At 42.0% G+C, this 15,631-nt stretch overlaps 1 pseudogene; it reads right to left on the bottom strand.

The window, feature by feature from the left end:
• Window positions 1-14,899: 14,899 nt before the first annotated feature.
• On the bottom strand, window positions 14,900-15,369 carry LOC144467380 (Ig kappa-b4 chain C region pseudogene; annotated as a pseudogene).
• Window positions 15,370-15,631: the final 262 nt, after the last annotated feature.

Here is a 15,631-nt window from a genome sequence, read left to right as displayed (position 1 = left end):
GTTTATATTTGGAGCAACTACCATGCCTTAGCCTGGTACCAAAAGAGAGATGAAGAAACTAATAAATTACTAATTACCAGGTCTTCTCATAGAGAATCAGGGATTCCAGGTCGTTTTACAGGCAGTGGATCAAACTCTGACTTCACTCTGACCATCAGTGGAGTCCAGACTGAAGATGCAGCAGTTTACTACTGTCAGAGTTATCATGAAATCAACAGTCAAGCTGTTTCACACAGTGAAAAAGCGTCGTACAAAAACCTCCCTCGGTCAGACTGAACAGAAACTGGACTGACTGCAGCAGCTTGGAAGCTACTGCAGAGACTGATACACTTCACTGAGGACACACACACACACACACACACACACACACACACACACACACACACACATTTAGATTTAAAACCGTAACTTTCCTAAATCTTTTCACATGACACTTTTGTTTTTCAAGCAAATGAAACCTATATAACACTACAGATACACTTATTTTTAAACTGGTCCTCCAGGAAACCAGTGTTCAGTATCATGTGAAACCAAGTGAACTGTAGGAGCTAAATGGATGTTTCACCCAGCTTGACCTGGCTGATGCAATTTGCACGGTTGATGCCACAACTTCCTTGGCTGTGTCGAGTTCAGACAATAAAGTGTAGGTTCCAGTTGCAGAACAACCATCATGTTTATTCATTTCAACAAAACACAGGTTCAATAAATGTCCATTTGTTTATCCTTTATTCAAACTGAACACACAGCACGTTGTACACTGTACTGCACAACAGTGGTCAAAAGCCTTTTGCTCCTTCCGGGCTGAAACACCTGACAGAAACAGTGTTGTTCCTACCTTTATACACTAGTGCTCCAAGTGCCAACACAGCGCCACCAGTGTACATCCATAGTAAATACAATTCATGTCTGCTGAGTGGAATGACATATTTGGCTCTTACATTAACTTTGAGATATTTTAAGGCACATTGTCAACATATTTATTTTCCTAAACCTAACCTACATAACTTTACTTTTCTAAACCTAATGTACATAACTTAACATTAAGCACTAAGTTGTTAGATATGATACAGACCATCGTATGTGAGTTTTCACAAGACACCACACAAACTGTTGTATAACAATACTTTGAAAACCAACAAGCCCTGATCATGAGACGTTTCTGACCTCCTAGTGTTAAGGCCTGTATAACATCATTAATATACTGTAGGAGGGTGCCTGACTGTGTAGACCTCTAAAAGTGATCACAAGTTTCTTGAACTGGATTTTTTCTGTAGGACGAAGCGAGCAACAAAAATGAAGACAGTGATATAAGATCTTTTTAAGGACCTGGTCAAAGGCCATATGACAGCCCACTGGACCACTGGTTAGTGATGCATGGATGTGAAAGACATGGCAAAACAGTAACAACAGAGTAAATGGACAAATACGTAAATGCATTGAAATCTTCATCTAAGCCTGAGGCACACCTGCACAACATTTTATATTGTATCTTGACTGAAAAATACAGAGGTGTATCAAACACTTCAAATGCTGCTCAAGAGTCAATGTCTGTTCAAAAGTGACACCTATATTTCTGAGGGCAGATTGAACAGATGATAAAATAGAAACATCTGAACACTTAAACAATTAAACTTTAAAAAGATGTAAAACATATAAAAATCTCAAACATCCTCTTCAAGTAACACCATAGTAAAATCATCTTCTACATAGATGATATTCAATTATACATGAAAAAACCTGCAGCTTCCCTTCCTCAAGTTAATAATGTGGACAGTAACTGAAGCAGCTCTTCTGTGTACTCTCCTCTGCTTTTCAAATTTACGCCAAGTATTAATTTCAGACATTAGAGCTTTCCATTATCTCAAAAGTGTTTAAATTAATGTTAATCCCTTCACTAAGAGAATGAACATGATGCCTAGCAAAACAAAATCAGTGTCCTGGTGTGAAACCTTTTTATGTCACACTATAAATATTAGAAAAATCTCACAAACAGTAACAACTGTATTTACTTGGAGGAAGCCAAATGAATTTTTTTTTTTCAGTGACAAAATTGTACCGTTCTTTCATGGACCACTATGTAGAGAAACATAGAAATAATCAATGCTGTCACCACTGTGTGATAAGTAAGTAAGTAAGTAAGTAAATTTATTTATATAGCACTCCTCACAGAGAGGACTCACAAAGTGCTTCACAAGATAAAATACAAAAAATACAATAACAGAAACAATGCAAAATACACAAAAACAAATAAAAAGTAAAGTGCAGCGAAATACAGAGATGATACAATGGACAATTAATGGAACGCAAGCCTAAACAGATGTGTTTTTAACTGCTTTTTAAAAATGTCCACGGAAGAGGCCACTCTCAGCTCATGAGGTAGTGCATTCCACCATTTTGGTGCAACAGCCTTAAAGGCTCTATCACCTTTCGTCTTTAATCTTGTGTGAGGGACAGTAAGTAGGTGGCCTTCAGTGGACCGCAGTGACCTGACAGGACAGTGAAAGGACACCAGATCTGTCAAGTATGCAGGTGCTTGACCATGAAGGGCTCTGTAAGTGATGGTTAGAATCTTGTGCTGGATCCTGAAATTAACAGGGAGCCAATGCAGGGATGCCAGGACTGGAGTGATGTGAGTGAACTTATGAGATCTGGACAGAAGCCTGGACAGGTGAAAAGAGAATTACAGTAATCCAGACGTGAGGAAATAAAAGCATGGATGATCATTTCTAGCTTGGAATAAGTTAACATGGATCTGAGTTTGGAAATGTTTTTGAGGTGGAAAAAGCAGGAGCGAGTGACAGTTTTGATGTGGTCATCGAAGAGCATGGCCTGATCAAATGTGACCCCAAGGTTTCTCAACTTGGGGCGCACATTTGCACTGAGGGACCCTAAGCAGCTGGCCACTTTAGATGCTGAGGCATCAGGTGCAATAATTAAAATCTCAGTTTTAGCTGCGTTCAACTGAAGGGAGTTAGAAGACATCCAGTCCTTAATTACATTCATACAATCGTACAGTGAGTCAATTCCATCGGTCCTATCAGGGTTAAAAGAAAAATATAACTGGAGGTCATCTGCATACATATGGTATGAGATACCTTCAAAATTGCTGATGACATCTCTGAGAGGGAGCATGTATAGCGTAAAGAGGATAGGCCCAAGCACTGAACCTTGGGGCACCCCGCAAGAAAGGGGGGCAAACTCTGATTTATGAGGGCCAACAGCCACAGAAAAGGATCGATCAGACAGATAGGATTTAAACCAATGAAGAGCGGTCCCTGAGATTCCTACCCTGTCCCTCAGCCTGTCTAAAAGGATGTGGTGATCAACAGTGTCAAAGGCTGCACTGAGATCAAGCAAAACCAGGATAGTGGATTTACCGGCATCGGAGGCCATCATGATGTCATTGGAGACCCTGAGAAGAGCAGTTTCTGTGGAATGTAACTGACGATAACCGGACTGATATCTTATCTAAGATATTGTAACTGTTCAATGCTGTCACTAACTGGTTTGCAACTGCTTTTTCTAGAATCTTAGATACAAAGGGCAACTTGGAAATGGGCCGGTAGTTACTAATAACATCGGGGTCCAGATTGGGCTTTTTGAGAAGCGGCTGAACAACCGCTTGCTTGAAATGGGACGGGACACGACCAGAGACCAGTGAGCTATTGATTATGGAGAGCAGAGATGGACCAATAGTGCTGAAAACATTTTTCAGCAAAGTTGTGGGCAGGATATCCAGCGGACTAGAAGAGATCTTCATAGTGCACACAAGATCTGCTAAGTCTTGTAAGGACACAGGTGAGAAATTGTCAATAATTGACTGTTGTTTGGGAGGATCAGGAAGGGAGGAGGAGGGTGTTATACTGGCCTTGACACTGGCAACCTTATTCACAAAATACATTAAAAAATTGCTACAGTCCTCATCAGAGGACACAGGTAGAGCAGGCGGTTGCGCACCAGTAATGCTACTTATAGTGTCAAAAATGACACTGGGATTTCTCTTGTTGGAGATGATGAGATTTTTAAAATAAGAGGCTCTGGCTACCCTAACAACAGAATTGAATTCAGCTAACAGTTCTTTAAAATAAAGACGATGTACATGAAGCTTGCTTGATTTCCACAAGCACTCAACTCTCCGACATTTACGACGAAGGCAGCGGATGTCGTCGTTCAGCCAGGGAGTGGGATTAGCTGTGGGGATAGTTCGAGGCTTTAAAGGAGCAATCTTATCAAGAATAGCAGAGCAGTGTGAGTTAAAAGTTAAAACTTGGGAGTCAGCGTCAACATTAATACTAACAGGCTGCGCCACACTGTTAAAAGCGAATGACAATTTCTCAGCAGAGAGGTTATTTAACATACAGGTGAGTTTTGTACGCTTGCTGGTTGAACAATCAGAAATAACAGACAAATTAAACAGAATGCAGTTGTGATCAGTGACGGGCAGCTCCTCAGAGACGATACAACCAATGTCCAAACCAAGTGTAAAAACAAGGCCCAGCGTGTTTCCCTTAATGTGTGTCGGGCCATTGACATGTTGCACAAAATGAAAAGATTCGGTGAGATTTATAAAATTATTAGCAAAGGAGTTTGTGGTGTCATTTACAGGCACATTAAAATCCCCAAGCATTAAAATTCCTTGAAATTTAGTGATGGAAGCCAAAAAGTCACTGAATTCAGCCAGGAAGGCGCCATTAATACCAGGAGGGCGATAAATTAAAATACAATAAAACGGGTTAGAGCGGCCAACTTTAGAAATAAGCAGTTCAAATGAGGTAAAAGTTCCACAATTCACTCTCCTTGAGGAGAAACTGTCTTTGTACAACAAAGCAAGGCCACCACCGCGGCCAGTGGTCCTTGGGGCACAAATGAATGCGCAATCAGGCGGGCATAGCTCCTTCATGGACACATAATCTTCATCCCTTTGCCAGGTCTCGGTGAAAAACATGAAATCTAAATCTCTAGCGATGAAAAAATCATTCAGCGTGAATGATTTGTTATTGATCGAGTGAGCATTCAACAATGCCAGCTTAAGAGACTTGGGACCAGCTTTGCAGACAGATTGTGATTGTGACAGTGGTTGCAGATACCGGAAATTGTGGGTTGTGTGGTTTTGATGTTTGTGATGTCTGTTGTTCATTACTACGGGTATGAAGGTGGGAGATTGTGGGACAGTAGAGACTAGCCCAGTAGTTGGGGCAATAGGAAAGCAGGAGGGATTGTCTGTAGAGGTTAGTGGCAGCTGGAGCCTGTAGGGGGAGCTACGGGAGGCAATGTCTATAGAATGCTCCGTAGAAGAAGAGGCAGGCACTGAGAAGGGGGTGTGGCACGTAAACAGTCACGCATGTGTGAGTGGCGTTGTGTGTACGGTATGCTGTGTGTTGGCTGCTAACACGCAGCTTCCGCGGGTGAAGTCCGTCATGTCGATAAAAGGAGGGGCGATTCCAAAATAAGTTAAAATTGTCTACAAAATAAAAACTGTGGATAGTACAGGCAGCCCGGAGCCAAGAATGGAGCTGGAGGAGCCGACTGAACTGCTCTGCGCCGAGGCCGAGTGTGGGAAGAGGGCCGCTGATGAAGATTGACATCCCGCAGTCTTTTAAGACTGACTCTCAGACTGACCCCGGACCACGTCGTTGGTTCCGATGTGCAAGATCAGACGTTTAATGGAGTGTGGAAATGTTTGCAGTAGGTCCGGGAGTTTACCTCTGATTTTTGTGACGGTGGCTCCTGGAAAACAGTGGGTGGTGGAATTAAAAAAGCGAATGTTCCTGGTTATGGAGTCACCCACTATGGCGGTGGTTGGGGGGAACAGTGGCCGAGGATGAGGGGGCGAGCGCCGCTGCTCTGTGGGGACTGTTTGCAGAGGTTGCGGAGAGGTCACAACCTCAGCAGTGGCTGGGGGCTCACACGACCCTTCACGGCATGGAAGACCGCCGGAACGTCTCGCCCTGAGAGCAGCCTCCTTCACGATCCTGCGCCTGGAGGAGGAGGTCGCGGACCTGAACGGGGGTCCCGAAACAGACCCCACAACCCCCCGGGCTGCTGGCAGTGAATCAGTCGAAGGGCAAACAGGAGGAGAATGGACAGTTTGCAGCAGAGGGAATTCCTCAACACTCAACCTGCCTCTCTGCTCCCAGCTGTTAAGAGACCAGTGTTGATCAGTGGCTGTCCAGGCCTTTCAGAGCCACTGACACGCTGACAGCACAATGATGATGTCACTGATTCTACTGCTGGCCACCCTGGGGCTCCTTGTTCAGGGTGAGACTCTCTTCTGAAAACTTTGCTTCAGGATGCAACCAGGTTCACCTCAATGATGTTCTGCTATGACGGAGAAACACTGAAACAAGCAGCATTTACCTTCTTCCATCTGTTCTCCATGTTAAAGAAATGATACTCTTCTATCTGGATGTTGATCATCTTTCTCCAAACTGGATTTGTCTCAATAACCCTTCTGCTCTTTTTCATGTTTTCCAGATTCATCAGGAGAAATCATCCTGACTCAGTCTCCTGGATCTCAGTCTGTTGTTCCAGGACAGACTGTCTCTATCAGATGTAAAAGCAGTACACTTATAGGTGATGATATTAACCGGTACCTTCAGAAACCTGGAGAAGCTCCTAAACTCTTAATTTATGATACAACAGCCCGCCAGTCCAGAGTTTCAGATCGTTTTAGTGCAACGGCACGTCAGACTGACTTCACTCTGACCATCAGAGAAGTTAAGACTGAAGATGCAGGAGTTTATTACTGTCAGCAGCATAACAGTTGCCCGTTCACACAGTGATACAACGGCGTACATAAACCTCCGACAGCTAAAGAGGAACTGATCTGACTGACAATCTTCTTTGTCAAAGTTTTACTCAAACACGGTCAGAGGTTGATGTCAGCTCTTCAACAGGCAGGTTAATATAGATGATCTTACATCAATACATTTTTTCCCCAATTATTTGCTCAGGGTTTTGTGAGATTATTTTCTTGATGTGTCTGAAAAACATAAACAGTGTTGAACTGTATTGCTGAATTTATACTCAATTGTGACTCTTTTATAGGGTTAGGAAAATGGATCCTGACATTTTCTTTCAAGTTTCTTGCAAAATGTTTCCATCCAGTTTATAAACAGTAACCAATGAGGTCTCCACCTTTGTCATCTTCTTGTTTTTCCTCTCAGCCTCAGGTTTTGCAAAAACACTTGAATGTGAATATTTTCTATATTAAAGTTAATCAAAAGCATTTAAGATGGCATTGATGCTCTAAAAGAATGTTCAGGCTGCTGTAGATTCATCAAAGGTCATTTTAACATGAACTCCACTGAATCTTATTGCTCACATTAAGTCAGTCAGAGCATTTCCATAGAGAGCCACTTTGCATCAGCAGCACCATGCTCCAGTGCTCTGGGAGAGTTGGATGACTGACAGCTGTCCTTCATGACAACAGAAGCCACAGAAATCCTCCTCATCAAAAACATGACTTTGATCTCCGTCCTCATCTGGACTCTCCTCTGCTGCTGCTTCACAGGTAAAGTCCAGAGAATCAAACTCCTCTCCTCTATCAACATCTGTCCCTCTGAAATGAAGCTGACAAAACCATGATGCTGCTTTATGTTTGTGTCTCTGTATCCTCAGAGTCCAGAGGTCAGGTCACAGTGACTCAGCCTGGAGCAGTGAGCTCTGCTGTGGGAGGCTCCGTCACCATCACATGTAGGACCAGTCAGGATGTTTATGAGTCTCACTTAGCCTGGTACCAACAGAGAGATGGAGAAACTCCTAAACTGCTCATATACTATGCCAGCACTCAAGAATCAGGGATTCCAGGTCGTTTTACAGGCAGTGGATCAAACTCTGACTTCACTCTGACCATCAGTGGAGTCCAGACTGAAGATGCAGCAGTTTACTACTGTCAGAGTGAACACTACATCAACAGTCAGTGGTTGTTCACACAGTGAAAAAGCGCTGTACAAAAACCTCCCTCAGTCAGACTGAACAGAAACTGAACTGACTGCTGCAGCTGGAAGCTACTGCAGAGACTGATACACTTCACTGAGGACACACACACACACACAGACAGAGAGAGAGAGAGAGAGAGAAAGAGAAAGACACAATGTCAAGTGAAACAAAAAATGATCTTGGTGGAAATCAAATTAATTTCTCGATCACAGCTTCTAACCCAGTATAATCTCCTGACAGTTAATGAGAAGAGACTTGGTCATGACCTTTGACCTCAGCTTCATACTGCATCACAGCTATTTGAACTTTATCAAATTAAAAGGAATCACAAATACACAGATCAGCATCAGAAACATTCATGATCAAAAGTCATCCAAATTGGAAAATTCATTTTTTTCACTCTGTTGTTATTTTACAGATTTCACACACACACACACACACACACACACACACACATACACACACACACACACATACATTAATGGAGAGATGTCACATCGAGGGGGTTGCCCATGGACAGGCATTCCTAGCAGTTAAAGGTTTTGTGCCTTGCTCACAACAGCTCTTCAGCTCCCAGTCCCCACTCCTTGTTCAGTCCGTAGAGGACTTCAGCTGGGGACCCTCTGGTTCCCAAGCCAAGTCCCCACAGACTGAGTGACTAACTCTCATGTAAATGTAAACATATGTTATGAAAAAAAGCTTTATATCACCTAGAATCATAAAAATACAAAAGACATAAATGACCCACTTAATGTAACCACATTCATACAAGTGTATGTGTGTTACATAAGTGTTAAATCGGCTGGCAGACAGCAAGAGACAGAGACTGTCCTCTCATCTCTTTCATGTCATTGGTGACACAGGCATGCATCAACGTGTTGCTTGCCTGCCAGAAAAGCTCTGTCAAAATTGACATTTTATCCTCTTATAAGACATACTTTTATGTTGCATTTTTAGACATTTGTCGATTTTACCTGCTTATCTGACCCGGTTAAACAATTTCAGTCATCGGACGTCTAGATTTGGTATAAATAGAGTCATTGAAACATTTCTATGCCTGGCGGACACCATCATCACTGAAAACTTGTCCAATTCCCATTCATCTCAGTGGGCCAAGTCTTGGGCTCCTGCCAGTAAGTTTCACTCTTTGGAGGACCTAAATCTGCTCTGATCTCTGCCCAAGCCAGGATATATGATAATGAAGATAACGCTGTGGAGTCCTCACATGTAAGCTTTTATCCTGTGCCTCTGCTAATCAATAGCTAAACCTGGAGTAGCTTGATTTCAACACACACTACGTCTTTGCTGCTGTAGCCATTTCTCTCTGTTTCCCCAGCTTCCATCTGAACCCAGCATGCCACCACTCACCATGCCATCCGGGTGTGACCGCTGCCTTCATCTGAGTCAAAAAGTTGCCAAGCTGGAAGGACACATTTCCAACCTTTACCAACTCTATTTTCCCAGCTGCCCAGGGAAATAGGCTCCCCTGCATCCTCCTCCTCCCAGTGAAATTCAGTTCACAAACCGGTTCAATATCCTGGATGAAGAGAACTTCCCCCTGCTTTCAGAACACCATCGCAGCTCGTCCCTGATGCCATTACCCCGACGTGCACCAGTGTCCCCTGTTCCAGGTGCTCTGTCAGGCTGTCAGGTTACTTCCTACAGCCACTGACCCAACCTGGCTGCCACTCCCCCAAAATCAGCTGTCTATAGACTTGTCTAAGGTATTTGACACAGTTGACTATTTGTTACTTTTAAATAAACTGTCCCAAATTGGTTTTGATTTTGTCAGCTGCCTGTCTTTTGAAAACTACCTCTCCAATAGACTGCAATGTGTAAAGATGTGTGATGTTCATTCCAATTTTTTAAATATTAAAGGTGTCCCACAGAGCTCAGTGTTTGGGCCAATATTGTTTTGAATCATGTAAATGTTAGCTGTATGCAGACGACACAAATTTATATTGTATTGCAATATCTGCTCAATCAGCCATTCAAAGTCTACAATTGTCTTTTGATTCACTTCAATTTCAGTTACGTAACTATAAGTTAGTACTTAACCTAGACTAAACCAAATGGATGCTATTCACCAAGGCTACTCGTACTGAGTCTTTCAATATTCATTCTGCAAACGGCTCATCCATAGAGGGAGTCAAACACTACAAATACTTTGGTATCTGGCTGGATGACAGTCCTAATTTTAAGCACCATACCGAAATTTTGACTGCCAAATTGAAGATAATACTTGGCTTTCTGTACAGAAACAAGAGCCATTTTCCTTTAGTACATAGGAAAAGAATTGTAGAGTGTATTTTGGTCTGTTTTGGATGTTATATATGGAAAAGCTGCTGTCTGTACACTAAAATCACTAGACGTTGCCTACCACTCAGCCCTAAGGTTCATATCAGGTGATTGTTACAGCACCTACCACTGCCAAGTTTACCAGAAGGTTGGCTGGCCACATTTGGCTGTGAGGCGGTAACAGTTCTGGTATTTGTTCATTTATAAAGCTTGGTTTCAGATGTTTCCACCCTACGAGTCATCACTCTTAACTCTGTCCTCACAAATTCTTGGTACTCATTCAGAGAATAGGTTGTTGTCTCACACTCCTTTAATCAGAACAGAACTAGAAAGAATGTTATTTTCTTACAGTTCACCTTATACATGGAATAATCTACAAAAGACCTTAAACTTGGACACTCTGCCACCTTTTGACTGTATAAGTGCCTTATTTCTGATCTTGTTTTAATTGAGCGCACATGCTTTTATCTACGCCTTAGCAGGTCATCACCCTGTATTTCTACTTTACGAGCTCATTCATTATTGTTGTTTTGAATGATTTCATTTCTGTTTTAATTGATATGCATGATAGTTATGTGTTTGCTTATTGATTGTTTTATGTCTTTATTCATGCTCAGCATCATTGAAAATATGGGTCTCCATCAATTCATCTCCTGAATCTTGAATAAAGGCTTAAATGATTGAATGAATGAATGTCCTTTGCTGAAGTTGATCAGTCTCACTTAAATTTATTTTGGTGGAAAATCTTTAATTGGATTCATGTTGTGTCACTTTATGCAGCTGATAGACTGCTTGTTATTTCTAATCCCCAATACTTTCTTACTATTAAGACTTTTGAATTTAAATCAGAATAATTTCCAGGTAGAATTTAACAACACACAAACTTAACAGGTGAAATTTCTTCAAGTACAGACATCAGTAATAACAGAGAGCTTTGTGTTTTACTATTAAAATGGTGTTACCATGTGTATTGTCACCAAAATAAATGAACTGATCTATAATGGGAACTCATATCCACAGTGTGAAGCCCATTAAAAAATACTTATTACTGTTGTGGCTTCAGTGCATTACTTTGAGTAATGTTCCTAATATATAACATATGATAAAATCTTTATTGCTTTGAGATATTGAAACCATCAACACAAGCAAGAACATGTTCACACTGAAACGTCATGAGAGAGACAGAGAGCAGACTGAGAGCAGTAGCAGAGTAAAACCAGCACTGGTCTCTCCTCAGTGTCTCTGAGAGTGGAGTCTGGGAGCCCTGGGTGGCCTCACAGGTCACAGAGCCCACCTTCCTCCACTGGTCTGCAGGGAGCCTCAGGGTGCTGCTCCAGCTGTAGAGGCCGTCCTTCTCCAGCACCCCAGGGCTCCTGCTCTCCTCCCAGCTGCTGCTGCTGCTGCTGCTGCTGCCGTCCACCTTCCAGGCCAGACTCCAGTCTGAGGGGAAGCCCTTGTTGGCCAGACACATGAGCGTGGCCTTCCCCTGCTGCAGCTCCTCACTGGAGGGGGGCAGCACCGTCAGGGTGGGACGGACATCACCTAGGAGACACCAATCAGCTTAGAGGACAGGGACCACACAGCTGTCAATCAACCATCAGACACTTGGACACCTTTACTGTGTGAGAGTTGATTTTCTCCTTTAAGGAGTTTCTGTCAGATGGTTTTTCTGCTCCATCAGTCACTCACTCACACATTGTTTCACTTCCCTTTAAGAAGCCTCTCATGCAAATCAGCACAGAGAGAATCATCATACAGAATGACCTCAAATATATCAAACTACACTGGACAGAAAATATCAGAATTTAGACAAATTATTAAATGTTTTTCTTCCAAACATTGACAATACATTACTTTAGTAAAATGCATTTTACTTTTTTTTTGTGCTTAAAAAATGCATATATTACTGCACTTCCTACAATCAAATGTTCTTTATGTTGATGTCAGTTCTCATTAAAACTGTTCAAAAGATTTTCAAAATTTGAAACCACATGAATCAATCAATTAAGAATATAATCTTGATAAACATTTGTAAAACTGGTTTGCAGTTTTATCTCTTTTTGACATTTCAATCTGTTTGACTTCAAGTATGATGAAAATGTACAAAGAAATGTTGATTAAAGCTGCTCTGACTTAGTCTCCATGATAAAGAAGTAGAGACAAAAAAAATTAAGTTTTACAATTAAAACATTTTTATCGACTGCAGACATTACAAAACAGACTTCTAAACAAAACTTTAAAACAGTTTATCTGGTGTTTGTGCAGAAACTTACTTCCAACATCCAGTCTGGTTCCTCCACCAAAAGTCCACCACAGTGATACAAACTCATTGAGCCGCCGTACAAAAACCTCTCACTGTAGAGAGACACGGCTCTCTGACTTTGACACACTGAAGTAAACCTACAAGCCCTCAAGATGAAACTTAACCATTAAAGTAAGAAATAAAGATTTATCTTCTAGCTTCATGTTTTATTTTCATTACAATGGACTTTTGATTTTCTCATTCAAAAGCTAACTTTGTCCTTTAATGCAAAATATGTCTAAAAACAAAATGGAAAGGCGACTACTATTTCTTGCCTGTTAAATATATAATATATAGAAAACATGGCTGCTGAAAAAATAAACATTTTAAACATTTGACGTACTTCCAACTGACTGACAAACTTTGAATATATACACAGCATTTTCTATGTGAAACTTCAAACATCTACAAGCAGTATTAATTTCTCCTCCAGTAAAACAAATTCAAATAAATGTTAAAATTCCAAAGGAAAACTGTCCTATAAATCCTGCCATTAATAATCCTGATATATATAATTATCATGAACCTATGTTTATCGTAGATTATGATAAATGAAAATACATTTTGTCTGAATACATCCCACAGTGATGGTGATTTGTGTGGCTGTGAATAAGTGGGAATTCACAATAATATTCTGCAAGTAAATCAGCTCATCCAACTCGAACCAAAGCTTTTTATAAAAAGGAAGTAACACATTCCTAATCAATACTCTGGTAAAGTGATTGATAGTCAGCATCATCAGAGTAATCCAAGTCCCTGTTGGAGTCAGTCAGAGCATTTCCATAGAGAGCCACTTTGCATCAGCAGCACCATGCTCCAGTGCTCTGGGAGAGTTTATAGTCCTGAGAGTTGAACACTGGATGACTGACAGCTGTCCTTCATGACAACAGAAGCCACAGAAATCCTCCTCATCAAAAACATGACTTTGATCTCCGTCCTCATCTGGACTCTCCTCTGCTGCTGCTTCACAGGTAAAGTCCAGAGAATCAAACTCCTCTCCTCTATCAACATCTGTCCCTCTGAAATGAAGCTGACAAAACCATGATGCTGCTTTATGTTTGTGTCTCTGTATCCTCAGAGTCCAGAGGTCAGGTCACAGTGACTCAGTCTGGAGCAGTGAGCTCTGCTGTGGGAGGCTCTGTCACCATCACATGTAGGACCAGTCAGAATGTTTATAACTCTAACTACTTAGGCTGGTACCAACAGAGAGATGGAGAAACTGCTAAACTGCTCATATACTCTGCCAGCACTCGAGAATCAGGGATTCCAGGTCGTTTTACAGGCAGTGGATCAAAGTCTGACTTCACTCTGACCATCAGTGGAGTCCAGACTGAAGATGCAGCAGTTTACTACTGTCAGAGTGCACATTACATCAGCAGTCAGTGGTTGTTCACACAGTGAAAAAGCATCGTACAAAAACCTCCCTCAGTCAGACTGAACAGAAACTGAACTGACTGCTGCAGCTGGAAGCTACTGCAGAGACTGATACACTTCACTGAGGACACACACACACACACACACAGGCCCAAAATACACACACATACACAAACAGGACCCATACATATGCATTAATCGGGAGATGAGGGGACTGTCCATGGATAAGTGCCCGAAGCAGTCGAGGCTTTGGTGCCTTGCTCAATGACAGCTCTTCAGCTCCCAATCCCCACTCTGTGTTCAGTCAGTACAGGCACTTGAACTGGGGACCCTCTGGTTCCCAAGCCAAGTCCCAACAAACTGAGCTCCTGCCACTCATGTAAATATAAACAGGCTTTATATGACCTGGAATTATAAAAATACAAAAGACGTCATTGACACTTTAACTATATCTACACATATAAGTGTGTTACATAAGTGTCAAATCTGCTGGCAGACACTAAGAGACAGAGACTGTCCTTTGATCTCTCTCATGTCATGTCCTTTGTTGAAGTTACTCTGTCTCATTTAAATGTGATTTGGTGGAAAATCTCAAATTAGATTCATGTTATGTGACTTTTTGCAGATGATACACTGTTCCTCTTATTATTAAGAGTTTTGAATTAAAATCTGCACAATAATTTATAGGCAGAATTTAACAACACACAAACTTAACTGGAGAAATTTCTTCCAGGACAGACATCAGTAATAACAGAGAGCTTTGGGTTTTACTATTAGAAATGTCTTACCATGTGTATTCTTACCAAAATAAATTGATTGATCTATCATGGGAACTGCAGTAGAACATTATCCACAGTCTGAAACCCATTAAAATTAGTCTGAAAAAAAGAGTCACTGCTGTTGTGGCTTTTGTGCATTAGTTTGAGTAATGCTCCTGATATATTACATATGTCCTAGAAATGAAGTCACATGAAACTCATATGATACATTTGATCAAATCTTTATTGCTTTGAGATATTGAAACCATCAACACAAGCAAGAACATGTTCACACTGAAACGTCATGAGAGAGACAGAGAGCAGACTGAGAGCAGTAGCAGAGTAAAACCAGCAGCAGAGTCCCAGTGAGTCAGGTCAGGACTGGGAACACTGGTCTCTCCTCAGTGTCTCTGAGAGTGGAGTCTGGGAGCCCTGGGTGGCCTCACAGGTCACAGAGCCCACCTTCCTCCACTGGTCTGCAGGGAGCCTCAGGGTGCTGCTCCAGCTGTAGAGGCCGTCCTTCTCCAGCACCCCAGGGCTCCTGCTCTCCTCCCAGCTGCTGCTGCTGCTGCTGCTGCTGCCGTCCACCTTCCAGGCCAGACTCCAGTCTGAGGGGAAGCCCTTGTTGGCCAGACACATGAGCGTGGCCTTCCCCTGCTGCAGCTCCTCACTGGAGGGGGGCAGCACCGTCAGGGTGGGACGGACATCACCTAGGAGACACCAATCAGCTTAGAGGACAGGGACCACACAGCTGTCAATCAACCATCAGACACTTGGACACCTTTACTGTGTGAGAGTTGATTTTCTCCTTTAAGGAGTTTCTGTCAGATGTTTTTTCTGCTCCATCAGTCACTCACTCACACATTGTTTCACTTCCCTTTAAGAAGCCTCTCATGCAAATCAGCACAGAGAGAATCATCATACAGAATGACCTCAAATATATCAAACTACACTGGAC

The sequence above is a fragment of the Epinephelus lanceolatus genome, chromosome 16 (genome assembly GCF_041903045.1).
Source record: "Epinephelus lanceolatus isolate andai-2023 chromosome 16, ASM4190304v1, whole genome shotgun sequence".
In the NCBI taxonomy this organism is placed as follows: Eukaryota; Metazoa; Chordata; class Actinopteri; order Perciformes; family Serranidae; genus Epinephelus; species Epinephelus lanceolatus.
The sequence above is the reverse complement of the archived record's forward strand: the minus strand, read 5'-3'. Positions and strand labels throughout refer to the sequence as shown.